The sequence below is a fragment of the Amphiprion ocellaris genome, chromosome 22 (genome assembly GCF_022539595.1).
Source record: "Amphiprion ocellaris isolate individual 3 ecotype Okinawa chromosome 22, ASM2253959v1, whole genome shotgun sequence".
Taxonomy (NCBI): domain Eukaryota; kingdom Metazoa; phylum Chordata; class Actinopteri; family Pomacentridae; genus Amphiprion; species Amphiprion ocellaris.
The window spans coordinates 27,236,898-27,251,897 of NC_072787.1; the positions used below are offsets into that span (position 1 = coordinate 27,236,898).

Here is a 15,000-nt window from a genome sequence, read left to right on the forward strand (position 1 = left end):
AATATGAGAGCGGCGTGGGGTTAAAGTGCATGTTTTGTGTGTAAAAGTTGTGGATAAATGCGTAAACTGTGCGGATCGTCGGGTTGGAGGCGGCGGCGGAGCGGGATGCTGCTGCGTAAAAGCGCAGGAGGAGGAACGCGTGTCCGTGCGTAAAGACAGAGATGCTTGGTGGCCACGTCCCCTTGGAGACTGGAGAGACAACACGTGATGAGCTTTACTTATCAGGTTTAGAGGGAGAGAGACACCGAGACAGAGAGAGAGAGACAGAACCGGAGGGGGGACGGAGCGCGACAGAAAAAAGACGCAAACACACATCTTGAAATTGTCGCTTTTTTTATTTTTCCCCTCCGGACGGAAGCTTTCCTCGACTTTTTTTCAAGAGGAAGAGAGGAGGAAGAAGAAGAGAGGAAGAGCCGCAGAGAGGAGGAGGAGGAGGAGGGAGGAGAGAGAGGAGGGAGGAGGAGGGGAGGAGAAGCCGGAGTAAAGTTTGTCCAAGTTTGCACATCCCTTCGGAAACGCCATTTTGATTCCTCTCCTCTCCGGAGCGAGTTTGCGGCTTCTCTCTCTCCCCCCCTTTTTTTTTAAATCTCCTTTTGCCATCCACCATCCTCATCTTCATCTTCATCACCACCGTCGCCCCCACCAGCACCACCACCCTCATCATCATCATCCTCCTCGCCACGATGTCTCGGCGCAAGCAGCCCAACCCCAACAAAGTGAAGCGTAAGTTCTGCGTCTTTTTCTTCCTTTCTTCTGTCTCTTCCGTCGATGTTTGCGCACAAACGTTGTGCCCTTTGCGGGTGTTTTTTAAAATCTATTTCTGGGCTGAAACTTCTCCTCGTTTTTGCTTCCTAGTTTGATGCGCATCCAAGCGGTGGAATTCAGCCTCTTCCTCATTCACTTCGGGCTAATTATCCGCCTGCTGCGCGTCGCTCTCGTGTTGTGTGTTTTTGTCCACTTTTTAGTGCAACTTTTACCCCCCGAGAGGGCAGTTTTGGTGGGGTGAGTTGTTGCCCCCGCGGGGAGGGCGGGGGGGCCGGAGGGGAGGGAGGGAGGGAGGGAGAGGGGGGTTCAAAGTCTGCTCGCCGCCGGAGTCGAGCATCCATATCTCGGGTGCACTTTGGTCGGAGCCTCGCTGCTAGTGGCCATGTGTGAAGCTACCGGGCAAGCTACCGGCACAGAGCCCCGCCGCCCCGGCCGCGCCCTTTCACAATAAAACCACCTGTTGCTGCGCAGCGAGATGGAGAGAGCCGCTGGAGAGGAGATGCAGCTCTGAAGGTGACTTTTTAACGTTAGACAGCAGATCTGAGGGACTGTTTGGATGTTCGGTGTGGTTCTTAAATGCTTTGTCACTTGGTGACTTTGTAAAATAGTTGTTTAGTACATTAAAAGTAAAAAAAAAAACACAAAAATCGCACAACTAATCATCAAAATAGTTTAGAATCAATCAATAAATGATGCATCTACAGCCTTTTATGTCATTTTCACATCATATTAACAGGTTTTGTCACTTGGTGAGTTTGGAAAAAGATTTTTTGGTCAAGAAAACACAAAATATTTAGATTTATTGAGCCACAACGAGAAAAAATCAGACTTTTTATTTTAAAAATCACACAGTCATCTAAATAGTTGCAAAATCAGTCAATTAATTGATGCAGCTTCAGCCTTTTGTGTACTAAAGCTGATTTTTTAACATTATAGATAAGATCTTGGTGATTATTTGGATGTTTTATGCGTTAACAGTGAAACATCTGAACTTCCTGCCTGCAGCTGATGAGTATTTAAAGTTCCAGTTTGATGACTAAATGTCAGAAAAGTTCAGTTTAGCATCACAAATGAGGAATAAAAATACCAAATATTCATATTTTAAGAATCTGCACTGAGAGATTTGAGACTTTTTGTCTAAAAATCCTCCAAACTGATCAATAGAGCTGAACACTGATCAATCAGATCAATAAATGTCAGGAAAAGTCTAAAAATATCAAGTTTAGCATCAATAAAAGCCAGAATTTAGACTTTTTTTCTATAAAAATCAAATTGATCGATAAAATAGTAGAAAAACAATCGATTAATTGATGCAGCTGCAGCTTTTGCCACTATAATCACCAATAATCATCATTTTCTCACTGAATTAATTCATCGTTTGGTTAAAGAAGAGCAGAATATTAAGTTTTCAATCATTAAAAACCTCAAAATCTTAACATTTAGACTTTTATTCTCTTAAAAAATGACTCAAACTGATGAATCAATCATGAAAATAGCTGCTGATGAAGAGATTTATTGGAGATATTTAGTTCTTTTATTGATTTCAATGCTGTTATGATGAATTTAAACTGATTTAAATCACAAAGTTTGTGATTTTACTTCACTTTAAGAATTTTTATTGTCATTTTATTCAATTTAATGACTTTAGAACATGTAACGGTGATTTAAAGCTGCTTTAGTTACAGGTTTTTATGTTTTGTTTCTAATATTTGTGCAGAAACTTGCTGTTTTTGTGAGTTTCGCCTCCATCATGCTTTAATTTCCTCTAAATGTGAGTTTGATGGAGATCCGGTGCCATTGAGGCGACTTTGTTTCTCTAATTAATGTGTTTTTTGCTGCATTTCTCAGTAAGAATCTGTAATAGTTTTGCTTCTTTTGAACCAAAACTCCTCGACGCTTCATTTTCTGCAAATTCCATAAAAATTTCTGTTTTGGGCTGAAACGACGAGTTCAGAGAATCTCTCTTGCGTTTCTTGTGAATTTACGCTTCAGAAGTGCATCAAATGTGACTTTTATTCCACTTTATCTCCAGTTAATGTGTGTTTTTTGTACTTTTGCATGAATTTAAGCACTTTAGAAGCAGAAATCTACCAACAGACTGCAGATAAACATGTTTTTCACTTTTATTCATCTGTAGAAGGTTTCTAGTGACTTATTCCTACTTAAATGTCCTGAATTTATGCTGATTTCCATTATTCCTCTTAATTTATGGACGTTATGGCTTCATGATGCGTCTTTATCCTGTTTTTGAAGCTTTTTTCTGTTTATTCGTGTTTTTTGCTAGTTTTGGGTTCTTCCTGTTTAAGTGGATTATGTTGTTTTTTTTAGAGGTTTTATGAGTCTGCAGGGGCAGAATCTAAACTCCACGCGTGTTTTTGCTGTATTTTTCTATATTTCATCACTTACAATGACGTTTTTGTGCTTTTATGTTGAGTTTCCGTCGTTACATCGACTCTGTGTGCATCTTAATCGGCTTTTACAAGCTTCTTCTTGCTTTATGACCCCTTTAACTCAACCGGATGTTCACGTTTTGCTGGTTTTGCTGTCTTTTGTTAGTTAAAGTGTCATATATTGTATATATTAGTGACTCGTCGCAGCTCAAATCTGACCCACGGGGCTTTAAGGAGAATCTTTATCAGGTTTTAAAAGCTTCTTTTCACTTTATGATGCCTTCAGCTCGACTGAATGTGTGTTTTTTTGCTTGTTTTGGGTTCTTTCTGTTAATGTAAGTGTATTAAATTGTATTTATTAGTGTCTTTATCAGTCTGTAACAGCTTTATGGTCCATCTTTATCATGTTTTAGAAGCTTTCCTGCAACAATAACCCGTTTAGCTCGACTTCATGTGTTTTTTTTGCTAGTCTTGGGTTCTTTGCATTATTTTAAGGGTATTATATTGTATTTGTAAGTCTACAGCAGCATAAGTCTGAACTACGGGGCTTTATGGAGCATCTTTATCATGTTTTAGAAGCTTCTTTTTGCTTGTAGCTCAGCTTTAATGCGTGTTTTGTGCTTGTTTTGAGGCCTTCTGCATTAATTTTGGTGTATTTTGGACACAAATCCACTTTAAATGTTAGAAATCTTGTTTAATTTGAAGTAGATGACAATTTCTGCCTACACAGGTTCATTAACGCGCATTTCGGTGAGAAGTTAAGCTGAGGAGGGGGAAGGCTTGTTTTATTTTGAAAGGACAACGGCCCTCGCTTCCGTTAGCATCCGTGCTAACTGCCGCGAGCTGGACGCCGCCGCGGTGACCTTGTCCGGGGGGTTTTAGCAGCCAAACGGCCGCGGCTCGTTAACGGAGCGGCGGGTGGCGGAGCCGCGGAGGCCCGCAGCACCGAGCCGCTCCGTCCGGGCCGCTTTTAGCCGCCGTTCGGACACTTTTCGCCGCAGTTTTCCGACTTTTTCCCCCCTCCGTCTCCGGCAGCAGCAGCATCGACGTGACGCCTGTTGCATCCACCTCCTCCTCCTTCCTCCTCTTCCTCCTCCTCCTCTTCCTCCTCCGTTTCTCTCCCTCGACATCTTTAACTTCCATTTTAATCGTTAACTCTACACTTTCCTCCGTTTTTAATCCCCCTCCGGCCGTTAAACGTCGACTTTGACAACTTTTCTAGCAGTTAGCTTAGCCGCTAGCTTCGCCGTCGGTGTGTTTTTTTTCCGTCGGCGGAAGATGCTGCCGTTAAAACAAGAAAAAAACCCAGAAAAGTCCACTGAGGTGTGTTCCGGTGCACCGGGAGGCTGTTACCGGTGAATGATTGACCGGGCTGAGGCCTCCTGAGTCCGTGTGTGAGCCTCCTTTAGCCTCCATCTGAAGCACCAAACCTCCATCTTAGCCGTTTACACGTCAACAAACCGATCAATAATCAATAAACCTCCTCAGTGTCTTTCCTCAGCGGACTCTAACTCATGTTATGATCCAGGAATGAGTTAAAGTTGCTTTAAAGAGCGTTTATTGGAGTTAATAGTGAGTGTATTACTAAAGTGTTTTAGCTTCACTTTTCATCACCTTAGCTTCATATAAACACATTAAAGTCTCATTTTCCTTCCTTTGGTCTTGTTTTTCTTCACTGGAGCCTCATTTTCACTCACCTCGGCTTCATTTTTCTTCACTTCTTGGCTAATTTTCCTCCTTTTTGCCTTGTTTTTGTTCACTATACTGTCATTTTCATGCACTGTGGCCTCCTTTTCCTGACTGTAACTGAATATTTCCTCACTGTAGTTTAATTTTTACTAATTTTTCTTCATATTTCCTCACTGTGACCAAGTTTCTCCTCACTGTAGTTTCATATTTTCATACTGTACTCTCATTTTTACTCACCATGGCTTCATTTATCTTCACTGTTGGCTATTTTTCCTCCCTTTGGCATTGTTTGTGTTCACTGAAGTCTCATTTTCATTCACCGTAGTCTCATTTTTACTCACTGTGGCTTCATTTTCCTTCACTAGTTTTGTGTTTCTTCACTGTAGGCTCATTTCCCCTCTTTGTCCTTATTTTTCTTTACTGTACTTTCATATTTCCATGTTGTGGCCTCATTTTCCTTGTTTTTCCTTCACTGTTGGCTATTTTTCCTCATTGTAATTTCATTTTAACTCACTGTGGTTTTATTTTACTCACTGTTGGCTAATTTTCCCTCCCTTTTCACTCATTATGTCCTTATTTTTTGCTACTGTAGTTTCATATTTCCTCTTTATGGCCTCGTATTTCTTCATTTTCACTCACTGTAGTCTAATTTTCCTCACCGTTGACTTATTTTCACCCCCTGTAGTCTCATATTTTCCTTCTCTGTTCTCCTGCATGTCTGTCTTGTTCTTTCAGAACATTTTGCTGCATTTTTAGAACGTTTATTGTGAATTTCTGCCTCCAAACTGGATTTATTCCACATAAAACCCATTAAATCCAACTTTTAGACAGATTTATTCCTCTATCTCCTCTTAATGTGTTTTTTGATAGTTTCAGGTTCATTCTGTCAGTAGAAATAAAGTTCTTAGCAGCAGCAGCAGATGATTATATGTTTTATTTGTTTATTCTATGGCTTCATGCTGCTTCTTCAGGATGCTTTTAGAGTTCTGCTGTTCTGGTTGTTATTCTGGCTTTAGAGCTCAGTTTATTGTGTTTTTATGCTTTAATTTAAGTAGATTTAAAGCAGTTTTTCTCACTTTTACCTGCTGTGGAGCCACATTTCTGCATCTGTAGCTTCATTTATGCTTTAAAACACTTTATTCTGCTTAAAAGTTCATTAAAGATCAGTTTAATGTGACTTTATCACACTCTGTGGTCCTTTTTTTGCTTGGTTTGTGCTTTTTTTATGGTAATTTCGATGTATTTTAGCCAAAAAATTACAGACAAGCTGCAGGATAAACTGTATTTAAGCAGCATTAAGTCTGTTTTTTATACTTTTACCCCTTTAGGAGTCACTTTAATGCATCTGTAGCTCAATTTCTGCATCAAAACTGCGTAAAGGTGCATTAAAAACCAGTTTAATGTGACTTTATTTTACTTTATGGTTCCTTTTTTGCTTTTTTGCGTTAATTTACAATATTTATGCATCTGTAGCTGAATTTATACTTCAAAATTGAATTATTTCTCCATAAAGGTGCATTAAAAACTGTTTAATTTAACTTTATTGCATTTTATGGTCCTTTTAGCTCAACTTAATGTACGCGTTTTGCTTATTTTGGGTTATTTGTGTTCATTTAGGTGCATTTTAGACAGAAATCTACCAACATACTGCAGCTTAAAATCAGTTTTTTATACTTTTACCCCTTCAGGATTCCCTTTTATGCATCTGTAGCTCAATTTCTGCATCAAAACTGGATTTAATGTCACTTTGGTGCAGTTTAATGTGACTTTTTTGCGCTTTATGTTCCTTTTTGTGCCTTTTTTAGGTTCTTTGCATTTATTTGTGTTTTTACCTGAAATCTACCAACATGCTGCAGGATAAACTGTATTTCTGCAGTTTAAAGTCTGTTTTTTCTACTTTTACTCATTTCGGTGCATCTGTAGCAGGTTTATAGTGACTTTCCTTCAGGTTTTTTCCACCTTCAGGGTGTTTTTGTGGCCTGATGAGTGTTTTTTTGGTGGTTTTTGTCAATTATTTTGCTCCAGCAGACTTTCTGGTGGTTTGGTGGCTCTAAAGTGCAGTTTTTTTTCACGTTTTGGGGACATTTCTGAGCAGTTTTGGTGTCTTTGTGATGAGAGCTGGCTGTGATTGGTCCTCCTCTTCATCAGCAGCAGGAGGAGGAGGAGAGATCCGGATGAGCAGTTAGCATTCCATTACGAAATTCTACACTGAGGCCGAGCTGCCGGCGACAGCAGCTCCTCTCCTCCAGCTGAGTTCAACGAGGAGGAGGAGGAGTTTCTTCTTCATCTTTTCTTCTTCTCCTTCATTTTATCCTTCATCTTCTTTTTGTGTTTCTAATTTATCTTTTTTGTCCTCCTACTTCCTCTCCATCTTCTGCTCCTCCTCCTCCTCCTTCTCCTCTCGTCTCTGTGTTTCTTCAGGTTTTTTAAAATGCTGACGGTCGATGATGTAGTGGATGATGTTTGTGTTCACACAAAGAACATGTTGTGTTCTCACACACACACACACACACACACACACGCACACACACACACACACACACACACACACACCCACACACACACACACACACACACACACACACACACACAGCCTGCAGTAACAGTCGTGTAAAGACATGAACAGGTGGAGAGAAACCGACCGACTGACTTCAGTTCCCTCCAACAGCTTCACTTTGGTCTTATTGATCGATTGATTAGTTATTGGTGTGATCAGTCAGTGTCTGTTCTCTCTTCTGCAGGGAAAATATTTATTTTATTTACATTTTTAAAATGATTTATTATTATTATTATTTTGACATCCAAACTGGGTCACTATAGGAAGAAATATATATTTGAAATAATTTTATTTATTGTCTGATAAATAAATAAAAATAATCTCAGTTGACACACTGGTTTGAGGGAATAATATAGTAAAATTTATTTTCAAATTTCTGAGGAATATTTTGCATAATTGTTGTTGAATTATTTCACACTTTTCACAAAATTTTCTGTTAAATTATCAGTTAAAATAATGACAAAAATAAACCGTATATGATTAAATATATTTTTTATATTTAATTACCTTAAGTGCACATATATATATTATATTTATTTCATTTTTATTATAAAATAAATAAAATATGAATAATAAACTAAATTCTATTTTTTAAAATGATAATATTAAATAAAGACGTCATTAAATATGGATTAAATTAGTTATTATAATAATATAAAAACAAATAATTGTTAAATATTTAAATTAAATATTAAGATTTGTCTCTTTTTTTAAATATTACATTTTCAAATTATTATTTATATTAATATTTTTCGGTAAAAAATCTCTTCTAAAATAGAAGTAAATGTTTTTTAACAAATTCTAAATTAAATATAGCAATAAAATATTAACTTTTTGCATATGTACTTAAATCATCAACTTGATTTTTGTATTTAATGACGAGATAAATCTGAAAAATACATTTTTTGCTCTAAAAATTAAAAAGTTTTTCCAAATATGTATTAGAAAACACTAGAAATGATTAAGAATTTTTGTTTTACTTTTAAATTTCCGAAAATGTCTGTCTGTAAACGTGTCGCTGTTTGTGTTTTTATTGATGCTTCGCAGAATTAAGACAAAAATCAACAAAATAAAATGAAATATGAAGGAAAACAGTGAAAACAAACAAACAGCGACTTTAAGAGTTTAGAAAGTGAAGTGATGGTTGAAAACCTCCGTCTGACACCTCGTTAACGACATCAGCGTCACTAATGTGTGTTAATTAGTGTGGGTGTGTGTGTGTGTGTGTAAACAGTGTGTGTTAATGGGGAGTCTCAGTGGACCTTTTGTGTCCACGAGGACTGAAGTGAAGCAGCTGATTAAAAACTGTCGTCCTCTGAGACTACATCAATACACACAAACACACACACAGACACACACAGACACACACTACTAAAATTCCACCTTTCATCGGAACCAGAAACTGTAGCAACAGAAAAAAATCCTCATATTTTCTATTTTCCGACGGTCCTTGAACTACTCGTCTGTGTCTCACTGTTCTGTCGGGAAAATTAACCAAATCTTAGCTTAAAATTGTTTTATTCTGCGAATCTCGTTTAAAAATTCACCGAAAATAAACATTTTAAAAACAAACAGATTCTATTAAAAAGAAATCAAACTTCTATAGATTAAATATTGCAGATTTTAGTGATTTTTAAAGAAGATTTTCTGCTTTTCTGTTGTCATTTCCGCAGTTCAGTTATTTTCTTGATTAATGTGGATTTTTTTTTAGATTGCATCTTTTTTTAGTTTTTAAATAAATCAGTCAATTAATTAAAAAATATATATTTGCAAATTTTTGTACTTTATTTCAATAATATTATGTTTAATACTTATATTTATGACGTTTTTATTGTATTTTATCATACTTTGTATAAAACATTTTATGTATTTTATATTAAATATATAACAAAAATAATAAATAATATATATATGTGTGTGTGTGTGTATATATATATATAATAGATTTTTTATATATTTTTTATTTATTATATATTTAATTCAAGAAATGTGAGAAAATGTAATCAGTAGTTTTTCAATTGTTTCATATAATTTAAATATATATATATAATTAATAGTTTTATTTTTTGTTTTTATTGTATTCTTTATAGCTTCTTACTTTTTCTTATTTATTTTTGATATTTAACTGATTTCAAAAGGAAAAAATATGGATAATATTAAAAATAATTTGTTTTATTTATTAAGTATGTTATTATTATTATATTAATTGTTATCTTTATTTATTTTTGATATTTAACCAATTTCAAAAAGTAAAAGAATATGGAAAAACTATTACAAAAATAGATGATTTTTATTTATTTTTATTATTACAATATTTTTATCTTTTATAGTTTCTTGTTTTTTTCTTATTTATTTTTGGTATGTAACTAATTTATAAAAATAAAAAAGTGATATAAATACTATTAAAAATAGTAATTTTTATTTTATTCATTTAAAAAAAAAATATATATATATATTTGTCTCTAAACATCAGAAAACAGTGAAAACTTCAGAGTTGTTTTGTGTGACTCAGTGAAGCGTCGGTGGAAAAAACTATCGTCTTTTTTGAAGCAAACAGTGAAAAAATGTCCAGAAGTCTCCGGGTTTTAGTGTCTGGGAGCAGATTTCTGCTCTAAAGTGATTATTTGGAATTTGTGAGTCTGAAAAACAAACATCTTGAGATGGACGGTGTTTTATTTTGGTGGAACTGATGAGAACTTCCTGATGATGATGAAGGAGATTGTGTGATTCACCGTCAGACTGGTTTCCTGCTGTGGGAGAGGATGAGGATGAGGATGAGGATGAGGATGAGGATGAGGATGAGGATGAGGGGAAAGTCTCACCTCCAGCAGCAACCAAACGGTCGACACCTTCCTCCCCCGTCTTACAGCTGCACACTTTCACAATAAAAGACAGGAAGTTCTGGAGGTTTGAAACAACATCTGGTGGTTCAGTCGCTGCTTTGATTCTCCAGAGGAGTTTGGGGCCTCGTTTTACTCACTTTCTGCTAGTTTAGGATCTTTTTCTCGTTGTTTTAGACGATTTTTGGGACTCGGTTGTAGTTTTACATCTTTTAGTTGTGGTTTCTCATCTTCTTGGGTGTTTTTGACCTCTTTTGTCGTCAGTTTGCATCTCTTAGTTGTAGTTTTGGTGTTTTGTTGTGGTTTCTTATCTTCTTGGGTGTTTTTGGTCATTTTTATAGTCGGTCTGCTTCTTTGTTTTGTAGTTTCTCATCTTAGGTGTTTTTAGTTGTAGTTTTGCATCTTTTTAGATGTTTCTGGTCTTTTGTTGTTGTTTCTCATCTTCCTGGGTGTTTTTCATATCTATTGTAGTCGGTTTGTGTCTCTTTATTGTAGTTTTGCATCTCTTTTTGTCGTTTTGTGCGTCTTTATTATGATTTTAGATCTTTTTGTTGTATTTTTTTTGTTTTTTAAATAACAATCTCTTTATAGTTGCTTTGAATCTTCTTATTGTGATTTGTCGTCTCTTAGTAGTCGCTGATATAAATAAGAAACGTGAAGATTGACCTTAAACTGATCCTCTGGTCTCTGGTTTAGACCGATTGGGTTTCGTCTTAAGATCTTCTGTTGAGTCAGACTTTAGTTTGTGACGTCGCCGTTTGATCATACGAGTGTTCGAGTCTTTTCATGTGTCGTCATGTTGGTGCTGACTCAGCACTTCAGAGAAGATGAACAGCTGAGTCATCGGAAGGTGACGCTGCCTCACGTCCTGTTTGTAGTTTCAACCCCAGGAATTCACTTCCTGTTTGTAGTTTCAACCCCAGGAATTCACTTCCTGTTTGTAGTTTTAACTGCAGGAATTCACTTCCTGTTTGTAGTTTTAAGTTCCTGTTCTGGTTCTTCATTGTTTATTTGCAGTTTTTTTACTTTTTGTGTTTAAGTCCCAAAAAATAAACAAATTTAACATAGAAATTGGAAAATATTTGGCAAATATGAATTTAATACAAGAATAGTCATCATAAAAATTTCATTTTCGGAATTTATTTATTAATTGTTTTTTGTATAATTAAATTAAATCTGTAAACTGACCAAATAAATGCACTGGAGTAAAGATATTTAGAATATTTAATACAACATTATATAATAGTTATTAGCATTATTGTTAATTAATCTGTTAGTTTACAACAGAAGGAAACTTTTCTTCATCTGAAACATGACTCCGTTCAGAAATCTATTATTTTTAATAAAATTTGAAGGATTTTAAGACTTAATTTAATATTTTACATTTGAGATTGAAACGCAAAAATACATTAAAATACTGAGACTTTTCCTCCATCAGTGCAATAATTTAAAAAAAAAAATTAAGAACATTTACAAATTTAATTCTTAACATTTTTCCAACTTTCATTACATTTTTAAAATTTATTTTATTGCTTTTATTCACAATTATTTGTTTATTTTATTAACTTAATACACACATTTTATGTTGGTTCATTCAGTTTAAATCTGTTTCTGAGTCGCATGTTTGATTTTTATTTTTAATCCCCAAAAGACTGTAAAGTGGAATTAATTTAGAAAATTTATGTTTTTATAAATATTATTTTGAGTTAAATTTAGTGTTTAATAGGAAAATATTAAGAATTCAAATAGACAAAAACATTTTATTACTTGTATTGAATTTATCTTTAATCATCATCTCTTATTTTGTCTCTAAATCTATTTTAAGTCACTTTAAATCACATAAATTAGTTTGAATAAAGTTTAATTGCTTTACCCAGTTTTTTATTCACCATCTTCACATTATTTATCCTAATTCTAGACTTAATTTTTACTCCACACGAAGTTTTCTGACTTAAAGGGCGACAAGTGAGTTTCTTTGTTTGTAAACAATCAGTTTTTAGCTGATAAATGGATCAATAACTGTGAGCTTCTGAGAACCGCAGAAACGAGGAGAAGAAGAAGAAGAAGAAGAAGAGGAGCGTCATCCGAGACGTCGGCTGAATAGGACTAAAGTAGGACACACAGAGTTTAGTGTGTCGATGACGGGTCTCCTCCCATCAGAGTGTGTTTCTGTGGTCTCACACACACACACACACACACACACACACACACACACAGACCACCGTCTTTATTTAGCCGTCAGCTCGCTATAGTTAGACGAGTCAGTATCACCGTCGTGTTCGACTTCGCTGCTCTGAGCCGCTGCACAAGAAGAAAACTGATTGTTTGTTGACATCAGTCTGAAGTTAAGTTTGAAGCTCGTCAGATGTGGATGTTTTCTTATGTTTGTAGTTAAAGATCTGAGGACAGCTTTGAGAATTATTTAAAGTTGTCAAATGAGACGCATGTTTTGAAAAACCATCGTTTTCTCAGTGGAGTTCTGGATCAGAGTTTCTCTCCTGGTGTAAGAAGTTCTAGAAAGTCCCAGATTTACAAAAAAACCCCATAATTTTTAAACAGATTTCTGTCTTTAAGGTAGCAGCCGTTCTAAATATTGCAAATTGTGGGAAACTTTTAATATTTTTAAGCATAAATCAGTGGGAATTGATGTTGTAAAATGTTCAAAAACCATCGTTTTCTCAATGGAGTTCTGCAGCAGAAAAGTTTCTGTCCTGGTGTAAGAAATTCTAAAAAGTCCCAGATTTACAAAAAAACCCTGATTTTTAAACAGAATTCTTTATTGGAAATAGCAGCTGTTTTGCTTTTAATGTTTTTAAGCATAAATCAGTGGAAAATTGTTGTTGAAAATGATTAAAAAGCCTAATTTTCTTAAAGGAGTTCATTATAGGACGCAAAAAAAAAGTTTCTCTCCTGGTCTAAAAGTTGTAAAAAGTCCCACATTTACCAAAAAAAAAGACTTTTTTTTTCATGGAATTCTGTATTGAAGGTAGCAGATGTTCTAAATATTCTAAACAGAGGGAAACTTTTCATATTTTTAAGCATAAATGGGAATTGATGTAAAATGACCCAAATGTTTAAAAACCATCATTTTCTCAGTGGAGTTCTGCATTAGAAAAGTTTCCCACCAGGTCTAAGAAGCTGTAAAAAAAAAAAAAAAAAGTCCAAGATTTACCAAAAAACTATTTTTTTAAGGATAATTCTGTATTGAAGGTAGCAACTGATTTAAATGTCACAAGCTGAGGACAACTTTTGATATTTTTAAGCATAAATCAGTGGGAATTGATGTTGTAAAATGCTCAAAAACCATCGTTTTCTGAATGGAGTTCTGTATTGGACACTAGAGCGTTGCCCTCCTGCTCCAAGAGATAAAATCTGACAAAAAAGACATTTTACTCAACATAAAATTGTCACAAATAGATGAAATATGTTAAATCTCTGGGAGTTCAAGTTGTAACATGATCCAAATGTGTAAAAATCTGTCATTTTTACTGGGAAATTATATTTTAAAATCATCTGAATTATTAAAAACGATGACTTTGTAAATGCAAACAGGTTTCCTTCCTGCTCCAAGAGATGATATCTGAAGACAAATGTGCATTTTATTCAACATAAATAGACAACACAGATAAAATCTCTGGAAATTACAGTTGCAAAATGATCCAAATGTTTAAAAATCTGACATTTTTACTGGGAATTTTGTCAGAAAAGCACCTTTAAAGGCCATAAAGTCGCCTGTAAAGTGAGTTTCATCTTATCGGCTCCAGAGCTGCAGTGTTACGTAAACGTTCTGTAGCAAACCGAGCAGTTCAAGGCCGAACCAGAGCAGAAACAGCTTTACTACGGTTAAAAAACACCCAGAGTTTAACTCCTCAGAGCAGAAATTAAAACTTTTCTGCTTATAATGCAAAACTCCATTATGAAAATAGATGTTTTTAAACTTTTTAGTCATTTTGCCACTCAAATTTCCAAAGATTTACCCTTAAACAATCAGAATATGATGTTTAAAAGAAAAAAAGGGGCCACTTTACAGCATGAAATCAATTTAAAAACAGTTTTACAGTTAAAAATATTACATTTTTACTCAGATTTTAACCATTAGAGCTTTTAATGAAAAGCTCCATTGAGAAAATTGTTGTTTTTAATCATTTTGCAACTTCAGTTTCCAAAGATTTAACCTTAAAAATTACCAAAAAGTTTAAAAACAGGGATATTTTGTGCTGAAAAATTGCATTCCAGACACTAAAATGTAATATGTAAAACAAATATATAAAACATAAAATGATACTGAAGAAAACCTAAAAATGTGGTGATTTTCTGCAGCTACAGGGAGCGTTTTTTATGATTTTTCTGCAAATACATGGACATTTAATGCTGTTGGAACCTCTGTGCTAAGCTAAGCCATGCTAAGCTAAGTCGTGCTAGGCTAAGCTAACAGGACGCTAGCTGAGTGCATTTGAGTCTTCTCAGAATAAAAATGCGACGCCGCTGCTTGACAGCTTCATAAAATCATAAAACCCAAGATAAGCTTCTGCGAGCATCTTCCTCCTCCTCCTCCTCCTCCTCCAGCCTTTCATCTCCTCGCCTCCTCCCCCACTAAATGCCCTCCTCTTCCTCCTCTTCCTCCTCACCCTCCATCCACTGGGACATTCTTTCACAGTCGAGGTGCTCGGACTTCGGACTCGCAGTAAATACGGCTTTATTTGCTGCGAACGGGGTGAAGGTGGCTCTGTGTGTGTGTGTGTGTGTGTGTGTGTGTGTG

At 35.4% G+C, this 15,000-nt stretch overlaps 1 protein-coding gene across 2 annotated transcripts in view; it reads left to right on the forward strand.

The window, feature by feature from the left end:
- rreb1a (ras responsive element binding protein 1a) overlaps nucleotides 1–15,000 on the forward strand; it is a 76,956-nt gene that overhangs the window by 149 nt on the left and 61,807 nt on the right. The window contains exon 1 of one of the 2 annotated variants that reach the window (XM_055007305.1): nucleotides 1–723. This exon is cut by the window's left edge and continues 149 nt beyond it. The gene's annotated coding sequence lies outside the window, so the exon portion shown is untranslated. Of the gene's footprint in view, nucleotides 724–1,119; nucleotides 1,279–15,000 lie in introns of those variants that run through there. The other variant, XM_055007306.1, reaches the window with a different exon arrangement.